Source organism: Ammospiza nelsoni, chromosome 4, assembly GCF_027579445.1.
Source record: "Ammospiza nelsoni isolate bAmmNel1 chromosome 4, bAmmNel1.pri, whole genome shotgun sequence".
In the NCBI taxonomy this organism is placed as follows: Eukaryota; Metazoa; Chordata; class Aves; order Passeriformes; family Passerellidae; genus Ammospiza; species Ammospiza nelsoni.
In genome coordinates, this window is record NC_080636.1 from 58158606 (window position 1) to 58176702 (window position 18097).

The 18097-nt window shown below is 40.0% G+C and overlaps 1 long non-coding RNA gene across 1 annotated transcript in view; it reads left to right on the top strand.

Annotated features, from left to right (window-relative positions):
* LOC132072903 (uncharacterized) overlaps positions 1–16416 on the top strand; it is a 135302-nt gene extending 118886 nt beyond the window's left edge. Inside the window, exon 3 of the long non-coding RNA XR_009418429.1 lies at positions 16199–16416. This is a non-coding gene — a long non-coding RNA (uncharacterized LOC132072903). The remainder of the gene's footprint in view (positions 1–16198) is intronic.
* The last annotated feature ends 1681 nt before the right edge of the window (positions 16417–18097 follow it).

Here is an 18097-nt window from a genome sequence, read left to right on the forward strand (position 1 = left end):
TTGCACAAATATGTACTTTAGGGATATTTTGACAATTGACAGTTTATTCAGACTCTGAATTAAGTTCATGAATGGTGAGAATTCCTGCACATCTGAGGACTTTTGCTAGGCATTCAGGGATGCAGATCAGAAGCCATTATCACTGATGACTTCTTGGCATTTTCAAATATAGCCAATGAGAGATAAAGAATGGAGAAGCAATTCATCCCTAAGGTAGGAATGGTCCCTATTGATATCTTATAGAGGGAAAAGTATAGGGAATTTTGCATTTTGTACAATATAAGGCATGCTTGCCTTATATGGCTATGCATTTATGGATGAAAATGATGCAGGATTACTTTCAGATTTATTTCTGCATTATATAAACACACAACATGATAATAATGTCTTTAAGTACAGGTGATGAAACTTTATTAGCCTGTGATAGCTATGTCAATAAAAATGTGAAGGGTGTGCAGCTGTTCTGAAATAAGCTTTGAATTGTGTGTGGCAATGGAGTTATTGCCATCTTTGCTGGATAACAGCACCCATGGAAGAATCACCAGAGCTTTGAGGAAATGAGCCGGAAGTTGAAACTTTGGGTCAAGATTTCCTGCTTTTCTGTGAAAGTGTGCACATTATTTTGGAAGAGAAGGGGAAATGCTGGCTCTGAGACTGTGGTTTAACCAAGTGGATGATGGGGAAGGTGAGAGGCAAGCCAGTGGAAAACTCTTGGGAGAGTATTTGCTGAGGACTGTTCATATTAACGCCATGGAGGTGTTGGGTTTCAGTGCTTCCCTGAACTGAAAACCTGATGATGAGATGGATGAGTGGGACAGGCACCATGCCCATGTTCCTTTGTAGGAGCAGGCAATGAGTAGTGATCTGAGCAAACTGGAATTTGCTGGCTTTGGCACCCCTTGTATGTTTGTACTGTAGCCAGGAATGGTCATGCTGTAAAAAGCCTTGGAGACACCAATGAGGTTTGTGGTACCTGCTCCTGCAATCCTTGGAGAAATTCAGTCTTAATCTCTGATTAATTAAGAACAAGAAGCAGCTATGACTCCTCAGCTCTAGCTGATATATGATTGCAGTTGACTGCATGTCCATATAAATCTGACAGCCAAATAGTAAACAATAAATTTGGGCTATAAAATGAGGCAGTGAATGCTCTGGTGTTGAGCAATGCTTGGATCCCACTTAGTATGGATGATTTGTGCTTTACAAATAACTAATATTTACACATACAACTTTTTTGTAAATATCACCTAACATGATGGAATATATGTGTAACAATTTGATAATGTTTATAACTTTGGACAGTACTACTTACCCGTGGTTCAGGTGCATTCCTGTGTGTAGAGATGTGACTGCCTGTCTCTCCCGGCTCTGCTTTTCTTTTGGTTTGTCTTTAGTGTAATATGGGCATTTCAGAGAGGACCACTGCTGTTTCTGCCACTCATGTGATTCCATCTCCTGCTGTTCTCCTGTTTCTGGATCCCTCAGTGCTGTGCAGCAGCACAGTTTTCTTTTGCTTTCATAGCACCACACTAGCTGACAACAGGGAAGGATCCAACCCAAAATATAAAAGTCACCCCAGGACAATAAGAAACACCATAGTGTAATGAGGTATAGTAAGTTTCTTCAGAGTTACCTTGGGTGAATTTCAGATCAAATTGAATTGAAATTCTAATGCTGAGTCATACCCACATATAAGTCTGGCTGAAACTGGGTACCCTGAGAAATGAAAGATGCAAGTCAGTACTGCTCATTTCAGTGCTGAGTTTCCATGAATTAATCTTAAAGATACACAATTTCTGCATTCTTTTGGAGGAAGGAAAGAAGTAAAACACTGTCTGAGTATATTTACACATATATTTGTAGTCGCATTTTTTTACTTTTAAAGATACTGTGGAATTCAAGGTTTGCAATACCAGCCTGTTTTGCTAGCAAAACAAATTACTCAAGGGCCTTTTCACTGTAGGGAATTTTTCTTCCTGAAGAGAACAAATCTGTTTTCTTTCCAAGTACAAATTAAAGAACAGGAGTTGCATTACTGTTGGCAGGTGAAAAGATGGCTTTTTCTGTGCTGTATGCTGATCAGGGTTTAGAGTATGAAACTGAAGTTACATCAATTGTTTTAACCAATTCGTAGGCAGAGCAGATTTTTCTACTATATTACAGCTTTTTCATGATGGAGTGCATAGTATCTGCTTTACAATTTAAGTTTGTTGCATGCTAAGATACCAGAAACTTTGCTAAACTTGGTCAGCAAAGTTAGCAAAACCCACTACCTCATCCTTTGTTTATATCCAGGTATAGCCTCTGGATATTATCCAGGGCTGTTAAGTGATTCAGAATATTTTAGCACATCTTTGCAATTTTTCCATCCCTTCAGGTCATACTATTCATTAAAACTCTGTTCATTAATTTACTACTGTCTGTGCATTCCTTCTAAGTAGCAGCACTAATATTCAAAGTTATCGGTTATTGTTTTCTTCCAAAGTATTTTGTTGTTTCAGCTTTGTACAAGCCAAACACTTTAATTGCCTCTTTTAATCTTTCAAAGTGCTTTGCAAAGATTAATTAATTAATCATCATAGCCCCCTTGTTGAGCAGGTACAGTTGTAGTGGGCATAAATTGCAGGACTCTGTGCTTGCACCTGACTGGCCAGTTATGTCCTACATGAGTGTTGTATCAGGAATATATCAGAGGATTTCAGGCATTTAGGTTTTCCAATTTCCAGTAATTTACTTGGAGGAATATAGAGGCTCTGGCTGCAGAGCTGAGCTAGCCCAAGTGAGATGAAGACCCAGAAGAACAGGGTCACTGTGGACAGTGGATGGAGGCAGTGATCTCTGTCTTAGAGCCCTTAAGGTTTAGGATAATGTAGTGGTACCCTTTTCTGTGGCATCAGATATTTCAAATTTAGTGCAACTCATGCCCCTGCAGGTCTCGTTTGCTCATAGTGAGAAGCACATTCCTTCCCCCTGAGCTTCCCTGCCCATAATTTAGTTGGAGGCCTGGACACCCTGGTCCTTCACTGGCTAGCCCCAGGTACTGAGAGGTTCACCTAGGCAATAAAAATCCATTTACGTCAGCAAAAGCCATTTCCCTTCAGTAATGCTTGCACCCAAATTCTGCTGGGGGAGCCTTCTACATGAAATGCTCCTTCTTGTTGAAAAGCAAATTGGAAGCAGTCGTGTCCTATAAATCTTTGACTAAAAAGATAGGTTGTCAATTTTATCAAAGCTGCACTGCAGAATAGCCTTAAGCAGGAGTTTCTAAAACCCTACTTCATATTCTACAGATAAGGATAAATTATAAGCCTCCTTGCTATATATCTCTGAAATATAATGTACTCATGTCTGTAACACAGGCTATAAAATGGAAATGAGATAGCCAGCACTGCGGTGTTTTTCTGATGTACAGAGGTTATCCTGGCAATATATCTCAAAAACCTCCAGCAATATTTTAAAAGATCAGCAATGTCAATTTGCATAATTTGGTATATAATCTTTTCATTTTTCCTAATGGCTGAGGAATGGTGAATAAAATTTCACACTGTTCACAATAAGAACAAATAATTTAATGTGTGAAAATGCCACTGTTATCTGTTACACAAGGACCAAGGTCAATATGTGTGACTTCCAGAAACATGTCAAAATTATCTCAGATTTATACCTTGCACCAATAGTGCAGTTACAACTGGAAATTATTTAATTACTTCTTTGTCAAACTGAATGGATATGGAAATTTTGTGGTTGACCTTTGACATTTGGCTAAATTTAATTAATTAGATTCAGCATTTAACAGTATACTTAGCTTGGATTACTGCTGTGGCAATGTATGCAAGTTCCTTATAATAAATGCTGGTTACTCGGTGTTAGGGTTCATAATTCAGTGGGACTGCACCATTAGACCTTTACTATTTTTAACTAGGTTTTCTGAGAATGTAATCTGTTGGGCTTAATTTTTCATAAAGGCTTGAGGTTTCCATTTTTTCAACTGACATATTTGGTTAAAAAAATTCAATTATTATCCTGTGAGGGAAATTTTCTTACCAGTTTTGTGGGGGGAGAATTGAATATTTGCAAAGCAATATAAATTTCAAAACTAATTAGCACCAACTTCAAATTCCATATTCTGCTTTCTCATCAAGTCAGAAATAATTTCTTTTATTTTGAATGAAATTGTAACCGTCTGATTTGGGGACGAAAAATAGAAAATGCCATTTTGAAGGGAAAAGTCAATAGCTCTGTTTTAAAACATGGCCACAAACTTCTGATTTGGGCTAGATTTTAGTCCTAAACTCAGAGAGATCAGCCCTATGTTCTCTGTTAATATGCTAGGTGTCAGAAAACTCTAATCAGCCTCTCAACCAGGTAAATCTCTTTGGTTCTTTCAGCTGCGTTTGACCTATTGTTATGACAGGCTGTCTGATCCACGGATATTTCTTCTGCATCTTCCTCTCTGGAAATATTTGTTCAGCAAGTTAAACTCATTAACTGATTTTTTCCAGCTCTTGAAAGCTGATCAATTCCTTGGACTCAAAGTATATCAATTCTCTCTCATACGTCATCTTTTCATCTCATTGATCCCCATATCATAACTTTCCTCTACGTGTATCTCACTGGGGGCTGTGTTGAAAGAGACCAGACCAATTTGAACTGGAGGTCCATATTTTGTCTTTATTTGTGTTTTACGAGAGCTTTCATAGCTGCTGTTGCCTTCGAGTTACTGCTGTGCTGCAGGGCACACAGGGTGGGTGTATTCCAGTTCTGCCCAAAAATGGCACTAACAACTGACTGTGCAAATGTATTTGCTACAGACCTGTGTTCATTCTTGCATACAGTCACAAATTTTGAAACAATACCAGTCTCACTTTTTTATAGAGAGTCCTATAATTCATGATATATAAGGATATTGCAATTTTCTTCTTTTCCCAAAAGATCATTTTCACAAACTGAGTCATGCTTGGAAAGATATATTTTGGATATCTCCAGAGCAAACAAATATAGAATATAATATTTTTTTCCTCCAAACAAATACAGAATATAATTTCTTTTTTCCAGCTATGTATATTGACAAAGCCTTATCTACTCCATAATGAAAAGTTTTGGTGACTCAGTTTATCCTTTAAAAAAAATTAACCTGCCTGTTTTAACATATTTATTAGTTTGTCTCACCCAGAGTTGGTATGAATACTAAAGTGGGTATGATGTGTTGATGTGCAGTCCTTGTTGAAAAGTGTCTTCACACAGTTAAAACTTATTTTCCTTCTGCTTCATCTTAAAACCAGAGATTTGGTAAGTCTGTGTTCTAAGGTCCAATGAAGGAGTGAACTGAGACTTACGGATCTTACTGCATGAGCAAAATATCACCTGCATATTTAATGTTCCTCCAGTTGGGCGTTTCTGTCATCTCAAACTGCTTTCTCAGGGAGTTTCTCCTGAAGGCTCAAGGGCCAAGCACTGATTGAAATGAGAGAGGGGAATGCCCTAGCTTTCCTTCCTCATCCCAGAAGAGCAGAGTCATTACCACTTTCCCAGAAGACATCATTTTCTCATGTATTTGATTCTCCTGGTTGGTGTTAAGTCAATCCTCTCAGCTGTACAAGAAGGGGCACCCTCACATTTCATAAGATTACATCTTATGTGAATAGTGGAAGTGCTCAGCATGTGCCTTGGTCTCCAGGAGGCCAGATCTGCATGTGCTGCTGTCTCCTCATGCACAAAGTCCCCAGCTGTCATCCTTTGCACCTAGCTGATGCCTGCTGTATCCAGTAACATCTTGCATCTGCTCTGTGGGTGTTCGCTGCACAGTCACTAATTATTTCTTCAGCACCATATGCAGCCATTTCTGTGTCAGTGGTGTTTGCTGCTTGCTTCTGGCCTCAGGTGGTGGATGTGGAAAGCAGTTTGTACTTCACTGAGACCTGTAGCTTGTGAGATTGACTCTGATCCTGGTGGCAGTACTGCCACTGGTTACCAGAAGTGATCCTGGGGTTTTACTGGCATGCTTCTTGCCAAAGCTTCTTAGTCCTGTGACCACACCCTTTTTGACACTACCTATGTACAGAAATGAGTCCCTAAGAGAAGTGAAACATTTCCATTGTTGCTTTTAATAGAATATGTGGTTTGACTTAAACATCATTTTTGTTAATGCTGTGTTTCATTGCATCAGGCAGAGCATGAATGTGTGAGGGGAAATCAGTGGACTTGTTTCATGTGAATGATCACTTACTTGCCTTTTTCATTTTGTGAGTGATTTCCTTATTTGCAGAGGCAGAATTTAGTTGGGCAATGAGCAGGCACCACGCTATCCTACAGGTGCAAGAGATGGAAGGGACAGGATGCTGTCCCTGCACAAAGTGGGAAATTGGGCTGTATCTACATCTGTTCTGTTTCAGATCTCATTCCTTGAAATTGATCAAGAGTGGAATGTTTCCATTAGCTGAAGCCAAAAGTCTGTTGTTTGACTCACAGATGAGGAAGTCTGGGGGCCACAATTTTCCAGAACTCCTAAGGCACATACCAGAATATTTGTGTGCCTGAGACTCATTCAGCTTATCTCTGGTGTGAGTTGGAAAAGGGAGCTGTACATGTAGCTGCTGGGTGGGCTATCCACGACACCAGCTTCCTGGTATTGATCCAGGGTGACCCCAACATAGGGAATGGTGTGACTCCATGAGTTCAGAAAGCTGAACAATTGCTTTATTAAGCTATACTATGTCACACTAATACTATACTGTATTAAAGAGATACTATACTAAAGAGATACTAAAGAAAAACCTGTGACTGTATGGAGACAGTCACGACACAGCTTTGATCCAATTGGTCAATTAGTCCAAGCAACCATCAGCAGAATCCAACTGACAAATCACTCTTGGTAAACAATCTCCATAACACATTCCACATGTACCAAAAAAAAAGGAGCAGCAAGTAGAGATAAGAATTGTTTTCCCTTCTTCTCTGAGCTTCTCACTGCCTTCCCCAGGAAAAATCCTAGGAGAGACAATTATGTCTCTCTCTGTTCAGAGAATGTGAATAGCACATCCTGGAAGTCCCACCACCCTGCTGTGGAAAGGCACCAGCCCATTAGTAAGTTGTGGAGGACAGTGGATGCTGGATTCACGAGCCTCTTCTGACTCAGGGCTTCACTTGAGAGCAGCTTTCCAAGGACCATCACAACTTCTGGCCATGTCAAACTCTCAGCCTGCTGAGAACCTAATCTTGTACGGACTTAGGGAGGATAAGGCAGCTGGGAGGCATTCATGAAATGAGCAAAGAGCTGTAAGGGCCAGTTGGTGGGGAGTAACACAAGGATGTGAAGGGATTGAGCATCGAGATTTTGGGCAAAGCTGGTAGATAACTACTTCTGTGGGTTTGCGGAGTTAGTCTGTGTTACAAGGTTTCTTGAATTGTATTTTTGTCTTTGGAATGCACTTATGTGATGCAGTGCAAGGCATTAATGAACCACACATTGAAGAAATTCTTTCTTTGAGACTTTGTCTCAGTGATTTCTGCACAGCAAATCAGAGTGGCAGTGGAAGGAATGAATGGAAACACAATGTGCATAGAAAACTTTACCACTACTAAAATTTATTGAAAATCCATAGTGTAAGAGAACATGTCATCTACACTTTAACTCCTAACTGCAAAGAGCAAATGTAAGTTAAGAGCAAGACAAGCTCTGAAGTATTTGAAGGTTTGATAAGATTTCAGTTAGTTTGGCCAGGGTTTGCCTCTGCAGGTGCAACATGGATCTGAACTGTTAACACTGGCTTTAGATATTTCATCGGGCAGGGGAATTGCAGAAAATGGATCCTGGCAAATTCCTTAAGCCACATCTACAAAACCTAGAAAAATCTAGTATTGGAAGAATGTGAGACAGCTCAAGCCCTGCACAGATGGCCCTGCTCTGTGCTAGCATTAGTGCGATGCAGAGATCCAGGGAGAAGACATCCCAATATTTGAAGTATTGTCCAGCAAACAGGATGGAGTGCCAGGACAAGACAAATGGCCTGTCAGCTTGAAAGTAAAGGGACACTTATTAGCTTGAAGTTGGACACAGGTTCAGAAGGCAACATGGTGCCAGAAACCATGTTAGCATTGCAGAAGAAACCACAGATGGTTGAGAGAAAATAGTTAAAAGTCCAGAATTACAGCTGGGATCTGGCCTTTGCTTTAGAAATACTTGAACCAAATGTGTAGTTAACAAGGTGACATAGATACAGTTTGTAAAAGCATCTGAGAATGGATCACCCAGTGGGTTAGAAACAAAGCAAGTCCTTGGCTGCATATGGAAAATGCTGCTTTTGCAAGAGTAGAGTAGAGATTTACGTATCTGTCCCCCTGAAGATGTGCACTGACACTTTTCATCAACCTTTCTGCCCTCTGACAGAGTCTGAGCAAATCTACCTGGGGATCAAGATGCATTTAAATTGTCAGCCTTTGGCTCTGGGTGATTATAGGAGCTCTTGCCACAACATGCAGAAGGTATCTGATTTTTTTGCTCATTAATCAATGCCTCCATCAATACTGCCAAGACACAGTATTTCCAAACTAGTAAATATTTTCAGAGGCAGCTGACCACTCAGGAATGTGTGATTGAGTATTTTCACATTTTACTATGGTATTGAGAGAGGAATGTTGTGCAAACATGGAACAGTCAACAAACCCCTGTCTGTTCACCTGTGAGCTGCATGTCTATCAGTATGTTCCTAATTCAGCTTTACCTTACATTAACATGCTTCTTTGGTTGTTTAATATTTCCAAGTATATGTTTGTGGCAGCAAAGTAGGCATTGAAAAGAAAGCTGTAGAGGTGGACTGATGTAAAAATAAGTTTCCTTTCATTTCATCAAGTTTCAGTTTGGGTGCTGCACTCATGCTCCTGCTAAATCAACAGGAATCACACTGTTTCTTGGCATTTGGGGAAAACAGCATTTAATTGAAGACCCAACCAGTAGTTACAGATGAATACTATTCCTCATTTTACTTCTGGACACTTTAATCAACCTGCCTGCATGTTAGGATCAATCAGTTTCAGCAGTTCTGTTCATTCATCTTCGTCCTGCCATTCATCTCATGGCAGCAAGGAGAACACTGTGTAATTGAATTTAGTTGAAATCTAATAAGAAAAACCGCGACAAGCCACCTATAATCAGCTCGATTCTGAATTTTCAGAACAAGCATTACTTTTGTACTTCCAGGAGGAACATATTGGGGGTCCTGCAGAGCTTCAGTGAGAAAGCTGGCAAAGAGAGTGAAACACTGGAGACATGGGGTTCGTTTTGTGGTTTGGTTGCCAATTTTTTGCCATTTATACTCATTTAAAATAGAAATTATGATATCTTGCTTGATTTTCATTCAGCTTCTACACTGTTTGCTTAATTTAGAAGGGAAATCCACTACCCTTTCCCCTGTTTAAGAGGTATCAAATGACATTTTGTGGTGTGTGTGTGGATCTGTTAGGCTTTTTAAAGGCTAATGTAAAAAATCATAGAGATGAAATCTCAGAATGTTTTCACTGAAACTGATGTAGGACTGGACTTCAAATTTTTCTAGAGCACTCAGCATTTGATCCACATTTCCACATGGGCCACCTTAGAAATTATTTCATAGCATCATGTTCATGGAGTCACAGATTTTCGGAAAGCACGATATTAACCACTTGGGTTTAACATGCTGTAAGATATGTGTGTTGTCTTTAGAGATTCAGCTGCTCTGATTTGACTGAGTATTCCCTTGGATCAGTGCCTTTTTTAAAGTCTTTTACCATTGCAGATCCTTCTGACAGAATTGGAGGACATGTCTATAAACAGAAACCAACTTAAGAATACTCCAAGGATTCCGCACTGCCTACAAATTCTTTATTTTTGGTAGTAGTTTTACACATGAATTGCAAAATGTATTCATAATCTGAAATAAGGGAGGTAAAATGGGAGAAGGAAAGGTCTCTATATACATATGTATGTGAAGGGATTGCAAAATAGTCCATCAAGGACCTATTACAAGGACTTATAATGTATTACTCAAATAGGATATTTAATAAATATCTCCTTTCTTAGAGTCTTGTTGCAATATATTGCCAAGCTCTTACAGAGTTAAACTCCCGGGAAGTGCATGTGCGACCATTTTTTCAGACCAAATGTGGTCAGGGGAATACAATTCTAATTTTTCCATAATAGTTAGATCCTACCATCTTCCAAGACAGTAATATTCATGGTCCTAAGGTTGGTTGGTCCTAATGTTGTTATCATGTGTCCTGATTAAATGAACATATATATAGTTTAAGCAAAGTGCTTCAAAAACATTATTAGTTGGGGAGAGGAGTAATAAGCCTGTTCCTCACAAGCCTTTTTAAGAAACCTAGGAAAATATCTACTTTTGCTGGGTCTTGACTCCTGTAGCTATGTCACTGAATATGAAATGAGTATGCTCAGAATGCAGCTTTTGGCTTTTTTGGTGGTTTCAGATTATGACATCACTGAGAGCTTTAATGTTCTACAGTTGAGAATGTCTGCACAGCCACCCACTGTGCAGCTTTTAACCATGAGGTGCTGCACAATTTTGAATTAAGCTTCCCATATTTTATGCACCATGCTGGAATGGCATGTAGAGAAAATGGGTATAAAAAAAATATGGAAAATGAATCATGTCAGAGTACCATTTCTGCATGTTAAGGGACTACTTTAGCAGCCTGTGGCCATGCCTGGCTACAGGAAAGGAGTGACTCTGTGTTCAGACATTTGTCATGGGCAAATGAGGAGAGCACAGTGACAGGGACATGAGCTGGCAGAATTGAGTTCACCCTGCCTTTTTCTAACCTGGCTGGAGATAAAAGTTTTGGACTAAGGCTGTACCCAAGCTAACAAGCCTCATTCAGCCTCTTTAATTCAATTACCTGAATTTCCCAGGTCACACAGCTCTCACAAGCTGGACATCTTTCACAGCAGTCTGTCACTTCAGGTAGTAGGGAAGAGCACAGTAAGTCATAGGCAACTCTTTTTTGTACCCAGAAATAAGATTCTGAGATTCCAGATTTTTTGAATCATTTGTGTTTTTAAAAAAGAATCAAAAACCTTCCCAAATAGCACCATGGCACAGTAGTTAATTTTCTCTCAGTTTAACCAAAAGTAAAATTAACTGTAATTGATTGTTGATTATCCTTGTTATTATGGGAGTAAGGTCTTGTGAACCAGTCCAAGTAAAATTATTCAAGACCCAAACCCTGTAACTGTGATGTGAGATAAGTAAGAGTGGGAGAGTACTACAGGGTGGGCAGTAAGCAGTGCACAGTCTGCTAACGAGGTCAGTGCAATTAGCACAATGAATTCTGGCCATATCATAGCAGGTGCTTGTGCCAAGAGGTTTAATGCTTTTTTTCCTTTCCTGTGAAAAAAACTGTCACAAATGCCTGAGTAGAAACAGGGCTCTATTTTGATTTTTGTCTGAAAGTGTTTCTTTTTTCTTCACTCTAAGTAAATAATCTCTAATTACAATGTACTTGTGTGTGCTGCCCTTGCTGCTTTCTATTAGTGTATTTTTTAAATCACTGGGATGCCTGGAAATAATTCCACTAGAACATCCAGGATGTCCTCATAGGCATAAATATTATGTGGGAATGAGGTTGCTAAATCTTTTTTATCCACTAAATTTGAAACACATATACATTATATTCTGAGACAGAACATAATTTAAGGGGGATGTAACAACTCTCATTACACTCCCATTAGTCAGTAACATAAACCACTTCCTAACTGTGGAAGACTTCACAAGAACAGGCTGTGGTATGGTATGCATGAGATATTATTCATGGTAGTGAGTAATTCCTGTAGTTTCTGAGATATTTGGAATATGTACCTGACCTGCACTGCCTTCAGTGTTACAAGTACCCACTTTTCTTACTTTTCTTTCCTCATAACACTGTAACAAATTCAAATTTTCAGTCTTTCTGTGGGTGACAGAGCTGTCTTCCAGCAGCTACCAGTATAAATTGTCTACTGGTGACAACAGGCTGCTCCAAAACAGAGCATGATCATTATAACGAAAGAGATTTCTTTTTTATTTTTTGTAAGTTTTCGTGTGCTGCAAGAGGGAAGGGAAGAAGAATGTTTTTGAATGAGATTAGCTGAGTTGTTCAGGCTGCTTCATCCCAGGTAAAATGACTTTTTAAAAAATAAATTCTTCCAGCTTCGTTCTACTACACTGAGTGTTTCATGGGTTGTAACCTTTGTCAAATTTTTACCAGGGCTTTCACAGTGTTTCTAGATACTTCTACTGATATCAGTAGAGTTTACCTTCCATTTATTCTCTTCTTTTTGCCAAATTTTACTAATTTTGAGGAATGTTTTAAACCCTGAAAGGATAATTTCATTATCTAATTGCATATCCTAATAAATGTTCAGACATCCCCCCTATAGCACAGAGGTTTTGTAGGCCTGGAGAGGGATTGGAAGAAGTGGATTCATGATCCAATTATTTATCCATTTTACATTGAAAAGTTATCATTTTCTTAAATCTACACAGCAGAAGAGACTGGGGACAAGAGCATGGGACTTCTCCCCTTCTGAAAGGATTTATTTCATACTAATAGCACTCAGACATAATGCACTCTGCGGAGAAGAAATTTGGGTCCAGAAAGTTGGTAGGAGTTTATCTCATTGCTCCCAAAAGGCCAAGATTTTGTTCTGTTTCTTATGCTTTAATTTACTGTAAACAGCAACAGCATTCCCACTTACATATGTTGGGAGTTCTAAATCATTGTAAGTCAGTGCAAACAGAGGAAAACTTTATATGCAGCCTGTCAACAGCAAATGTCAATGGAAGAGCATTAGTAATAAATGTCATGGTGTGCTCTAATTACCTCCTACAGCTCTGCTCCTTTAGGGTAGATGTTCTATCCATTGAGGTCATGCTGTGGTACATATTAATTAAATCTGTTCAGTGTTATCTGCTGTTTCTGGAAGGCAGCAAATGTAATGTGCAAAACAGTGGCTTATCTGGAAGGAAAAGAACACATCCCAGAGCAAAGAAATATCTTTATCTTTTTGAAATAGAGATCATCTATTATTAAAGAAAACAAAACAGGTACCTGCTAAATTTTCTGCTCTTGTTAATAGCATAGCTTAGAAATATTGACTAGAAAGAGGAAAGGGAAATATGCTCAGACATGAAAGCACAAGGGCCATAGTTGAGTAAATATGTGTTTCTATTAAAATTATGACCCTGTAGAATCAGTGGCCAGTGAAGAGAGACATTCATAAGCATTGGAAAGAAGTGCAGCTACAAGCAGCTCTTTGCCCTTTGCTTGCAGAAATTTTGTTTTAGCTGAAAGAGAAGCAAATTGTTCCAATCTGAAACCCTAAAACCCACTAAAGTCAGCCAGTGAAAAAATGTGAGGCTCTCCCTTGATGCATGTGTCTGGCTCAGTTTCTGGTACTCTTCTCATATATATTAACACTCCCATAGCCATGTTTGGCAGAGCTATTTTTTAGTACTATTTTTGCTTTTTTTATTTCAGCTGCAAGAATATATATCTGCACAGGCAAAACCACCTTTTTGCCAGTCAAGAAACAGGATCACTGCTTGATGACACAGTGGAAAGTGGAAATTTTTGCAAACTGTCTGGGGAGAATACACTTTGGGTTTGAGGCAGCTTGCATTCATGTCTTTTAGATCTTAGCAGAAATGCTTCTTAAATCTTTGAGAGTCTTCAGAAGAGCAGTCTTCACTGCTCTTAGAATTACCGAAGAGCAGCTTGTTCTAGGAGCAGAGAGTTGGTTCAAAGTGGGTGAGAAAACCACTATGGTTAATTTAAAAATTTTGTGTAGTCCAAGAATAATGAGGTAGAAGCACTGCAGTCCAGTTTGTTTGACTCTCTACTGTCTCGGCTCTTGTGCCTTGTTGATGAATTGGGATCAATATCCTGTGGCAGGTGGAAAAAAAGGAATTTCCATTACAGTCATAATGTGTGGGTTTTTTAGGTTATGTCTGTAACACAAATACCAGTGGGCAAATATTTAGAAGAACTCAGAGTATTTAAGAACATAAGTCTCAGGAAAGTTAAGGAGCACGTAGATGTGCACATCAGTTCTGAAACCTGGCTAATGTTTTAAGTTTTTGAGGGACTAATCATTTGGTCTGTTAATTATCTGATTCAAAACATTTTGGATGCGGCATCTGACGAGAAACAACAGTCTAGCTCTGTCAATAGCATGAATGTACCTCATATGTGTTACAAAAGTTCTGGGTCCAGCCTGAGCTCCATTAAGCCCCAAAAACCTAACTTAGCTCTATCCTGGATGGATCCCACCATCACATGGTGATTTGATTTGTGGAAGTGCTGGACTGCTGGTCATCTTGAATGCTGATGATCTCAGCCTTGACACACCCAGGTCCTCACCCGTGAGTTCACCCTGTGTTGGCTGAACACAGTGTGAGTGCGCGTCCTTCCAACGTGGTCCTGGCAAGCCTAGGATTGCTGTGCATGGGCTTACACTGGGAGAGTAGTGCTGTGACTGTTCCCTTCATCTTGGGGACCCTAGATTTATGCTTTAGAGGGGTTCTGCAGGGCTGCTGAGGCTGTGATAAGCTACATGAACCCATACCTGAAGTGGTATTTGGATATCGAATAGCAACAGCTATTAGCATAAATTATTACTTTAAGGGAGATACTTTGGTCTACTGCCAAGCAATTGCAATAAGTAGTGTTTAACTAGGTGTTAACACGATGGAGCATTTCTTTCTTCTCTCTTGTACAATTCAAAAGTTACCACATAAAGTTCAAAAGATGAAACGGAGAAAAAGAGCCTGGTGGAAGAGGATCACATTGCTCTGTTACCACCCAGCTCAAATCTCTTCCTCAATTTTCAAAAGTACAAGGAAGAAGTCCCCAGATGTGTTCCTGAATTTAGATCCAAGTTTCTGTCCTGAACTTTCGTCTGCTTTAGTTCAAATCCAAATTTTGGAATTTTAGAGGAGAGTGAACCTGGATACAGAGATTATCTAGCAGCTTTTGAACTAAGGTGCTTAGTCTAGATGTGGTGTTTTGATGTTAACTTTTACTCCAGGCCCTTTTCTAGTTTAAAATGTTTCCAGATTAGACTTGTTTCTTTCCAAGACAGGGAAGAAACAGAGCAGCCCTGGAAAAAGAGGGTGTTATGTTCTCTGTCTCACTTCTTTACACTCTCTCCCCTCTTAACTTATAAATATTTAGCTTGATGGCTTGTCTTCATCCCATGGCTAGAGAGGAGGCTCCTGCAGATCACCACCACCACTTGTGTGGCCCAATCTGTCTGCCCTGAATATCCCTTAGTGCAGAGGTGTGCTTTAAGGGGTCTAGGAATTGCTCTGGTCTCTGTACACATTGAAGGCTTTCAAGCTCTGGGTCACTAGTAGGTCTCACAGGCCATGGGCACCTCAGCCTCCCACTACTTGCTGCATTTCTTGATCAGGCAACAAGGAATTCTTGTGCTATTTACATGGAAAAGGAGACCTCATTACAGGAAGAGCAGAATATCTGCATATCTGTACTCAGCTCTTGGCTGTAGTTCAACTCTCATCTGTTTTCACCAGGGGATGGGGACTGGCATTGACCTTTCTCAGCAGACATAAGGTGAAAAAGTCACATTAGACAAGCTAAACAAAACAAACTAAAAATTTCCTATATATTTTGAAGTGTGGGCACATAAATTCTCTCTCCACAGCACCAGGGCATAGGTATGTTACAAGTAATTGGAGGTTTGCATCTGTTACTTGATGTAGGACCTTCCCAAATAGTGGTTTTCTGCTGATTTCAAATAGTCATAAAGAAATTGTTTTCATTATCTAAAATAAAAAATCTTCCCATATACCAGTACCCAAATGTAGCTGTATGAGTGTTAGATTCTTTTTCTGTTAACTTGAGGTAGTAGAAATATGCAAGAGCATCACACAAACAAAATTTATGCCCTTAATGATGTTGCAGCTGTCCAACAACATCTGCTCTTTTTATTGCTGTACATCTTCTGGTGATGTGACAAATGATATGGCTAAGGCCACGGCACAGAAAGATACCTAGATGTCAGCTTGCACAAAGTTGAGAGCTGCTTTCTGCCAACAATTCATTAGAAAGCCAATGAGCATATGCAGTTGCACACAAATTTGCTAACATTGATCTTTATTACTTTGTGTCTTTGATATCACTGAGGCTACTCTTCTTCTTCACCCAGCTGAAACATCCCAGTGCCCAGTGGGATCTCCACCTGCACTGAAAGCATCCTTTGGGGACAAAATGGCAATGAATGAAATTCAAACTCAGTGCATTGCTCCAACAGTGTGGATGGACATGAATTAGGGCCCAAGACCTGTTTTAGGTTGCTGCAGAGTTTTCAATAGTGTGCATCCCCCTGTTTGCCTGGGATCACTGGATGGAAACCACCTGGCACTCAGGGACACAGTTATACTGGGAAGACACAGAGGGAAGTGCAGCCAAAGGGAGCTGAGTTTTACCTTCAACTCTGACGTGACCTTGCAGAGAATCTTGAGGAAGTAATCTTGCATCACTTATAGGTAACTCTGGACCTGTGCCTTTCTTAACATGCTCCACTCTCTGACATTAGTTTGGGAACTTCTTTCAGCCGTGCACACAGCTAAGTTGTTAAATCGCTTTTAAAAAAAAACCAAGCAGAATTGCAGTGCTGATGTGAAATAAAATTGCATCTGTGCATGTTAATGCTTAAGAGAAGAGGCAGGAACTCCAGCTGATTATTACCTTCCTAAATCTGTCACGTACCCAAAATCCTGCAGCTCTTGCCTCGGGACAGACTTGGTTCAGTAGCATGGCTGTAAAGGGTTGGAGCCTTGAGAAAGAAGCACTGGAATCACTTTGCCATGACCACCACAGCTCTCTGCTCAGTTCCTGCTGTCTGGCTCTAAAACAAATACCTGCATGTCACATTTCTTCTTCTCACACTTTGCCTTTTTGCTCATTGTTCCTTATTATGTGTTTGTAGACTGCCTGAGAGTGGTGGAGAGCTCTGTGCTTGGTGCTTGAATAGCACACATCAGCTTACAAAGTTCTAAAATCTTTGGGCTTGCAAGGCTTCGTCTAGATTTTATGGTGCACATAGCAATTTTTAAATGCTGTTTATGGAGGTTCCCATTTGTCGTGGGTTGACAGCCTTTATCCCAATATCGTGTGTTGTGTCTGGCATCTGTGCCTTTTCTCTCTTCCCCCCCCCCGGCCGTCTTGCTGCGGCGGGGCGGGGAAGAGAGGGGGGAGTGTTTGACCAGGCCTTTTTGCTTTTGGCTTTTGCTGCTTGGCTTGGCTAGCCGCTTTGCTTGCTTGCTTTCTGCTTTTTGTGCTGGTTTTTTTCCTTTTCTCTTGCTCCCTCTTTCTTACCCTCCCCTGAAGATACTGGACCGGCTCCGGACCTGACCTGTAGACGTCCAGGACACCCGAAGCTTGCAGAGAAGCGCCGCGCCCTCTCAACACACAGTCTGTTTTTTCTGTTTTCTTTTCTTTTCTTGTGTTGGGGAGTGTTCTTTTGTTACTTGTAAATAAATAGGTTTTGTTTTCCACTTTGCTCCTCCGAGAAATTCCTTCCCGAACCCGGTGTTGGGGGAGGGGTGGTTGGAGGTTTGTTTTGTTTTGGGGGGCTCCCTTTTGGAGATTTCCCCTAATTTGTCCTAAACCAGGACACCATTTAAAGAACAATGTTTATAAACAACTGGTTAATTATACACCTTGAGATAACTGATTTACAGTCCATACAGCTTAACTTTGTGTGCTTGGGAAATACTGGAGTTCTTTAAGGCACTCTGGGTGGTTCTTGAGTTACTCACATTTCCAGCACTGAATCAGTCTTGCAGGAGGAGCATCCGCACTTCAGTCATTACATAAATCTTAAGGCAGCTAAATGATTTTCCTCAACATTCATAAATCCTGAGGTCTGAAGTCATCCTGAAATCTCCTAGATTTCCAGAAATGCCATACAGAATTGAATATAAAAGTCTTTCTAAACCTTTCTAAGGTTAACCTTCTTAGGTATCATATTTTGAAAAAAATTGCTTCAGCTTTGCTCTCCCAGATCATTCAGTGGGTTTCCTCATTGTATGTACTGATTATG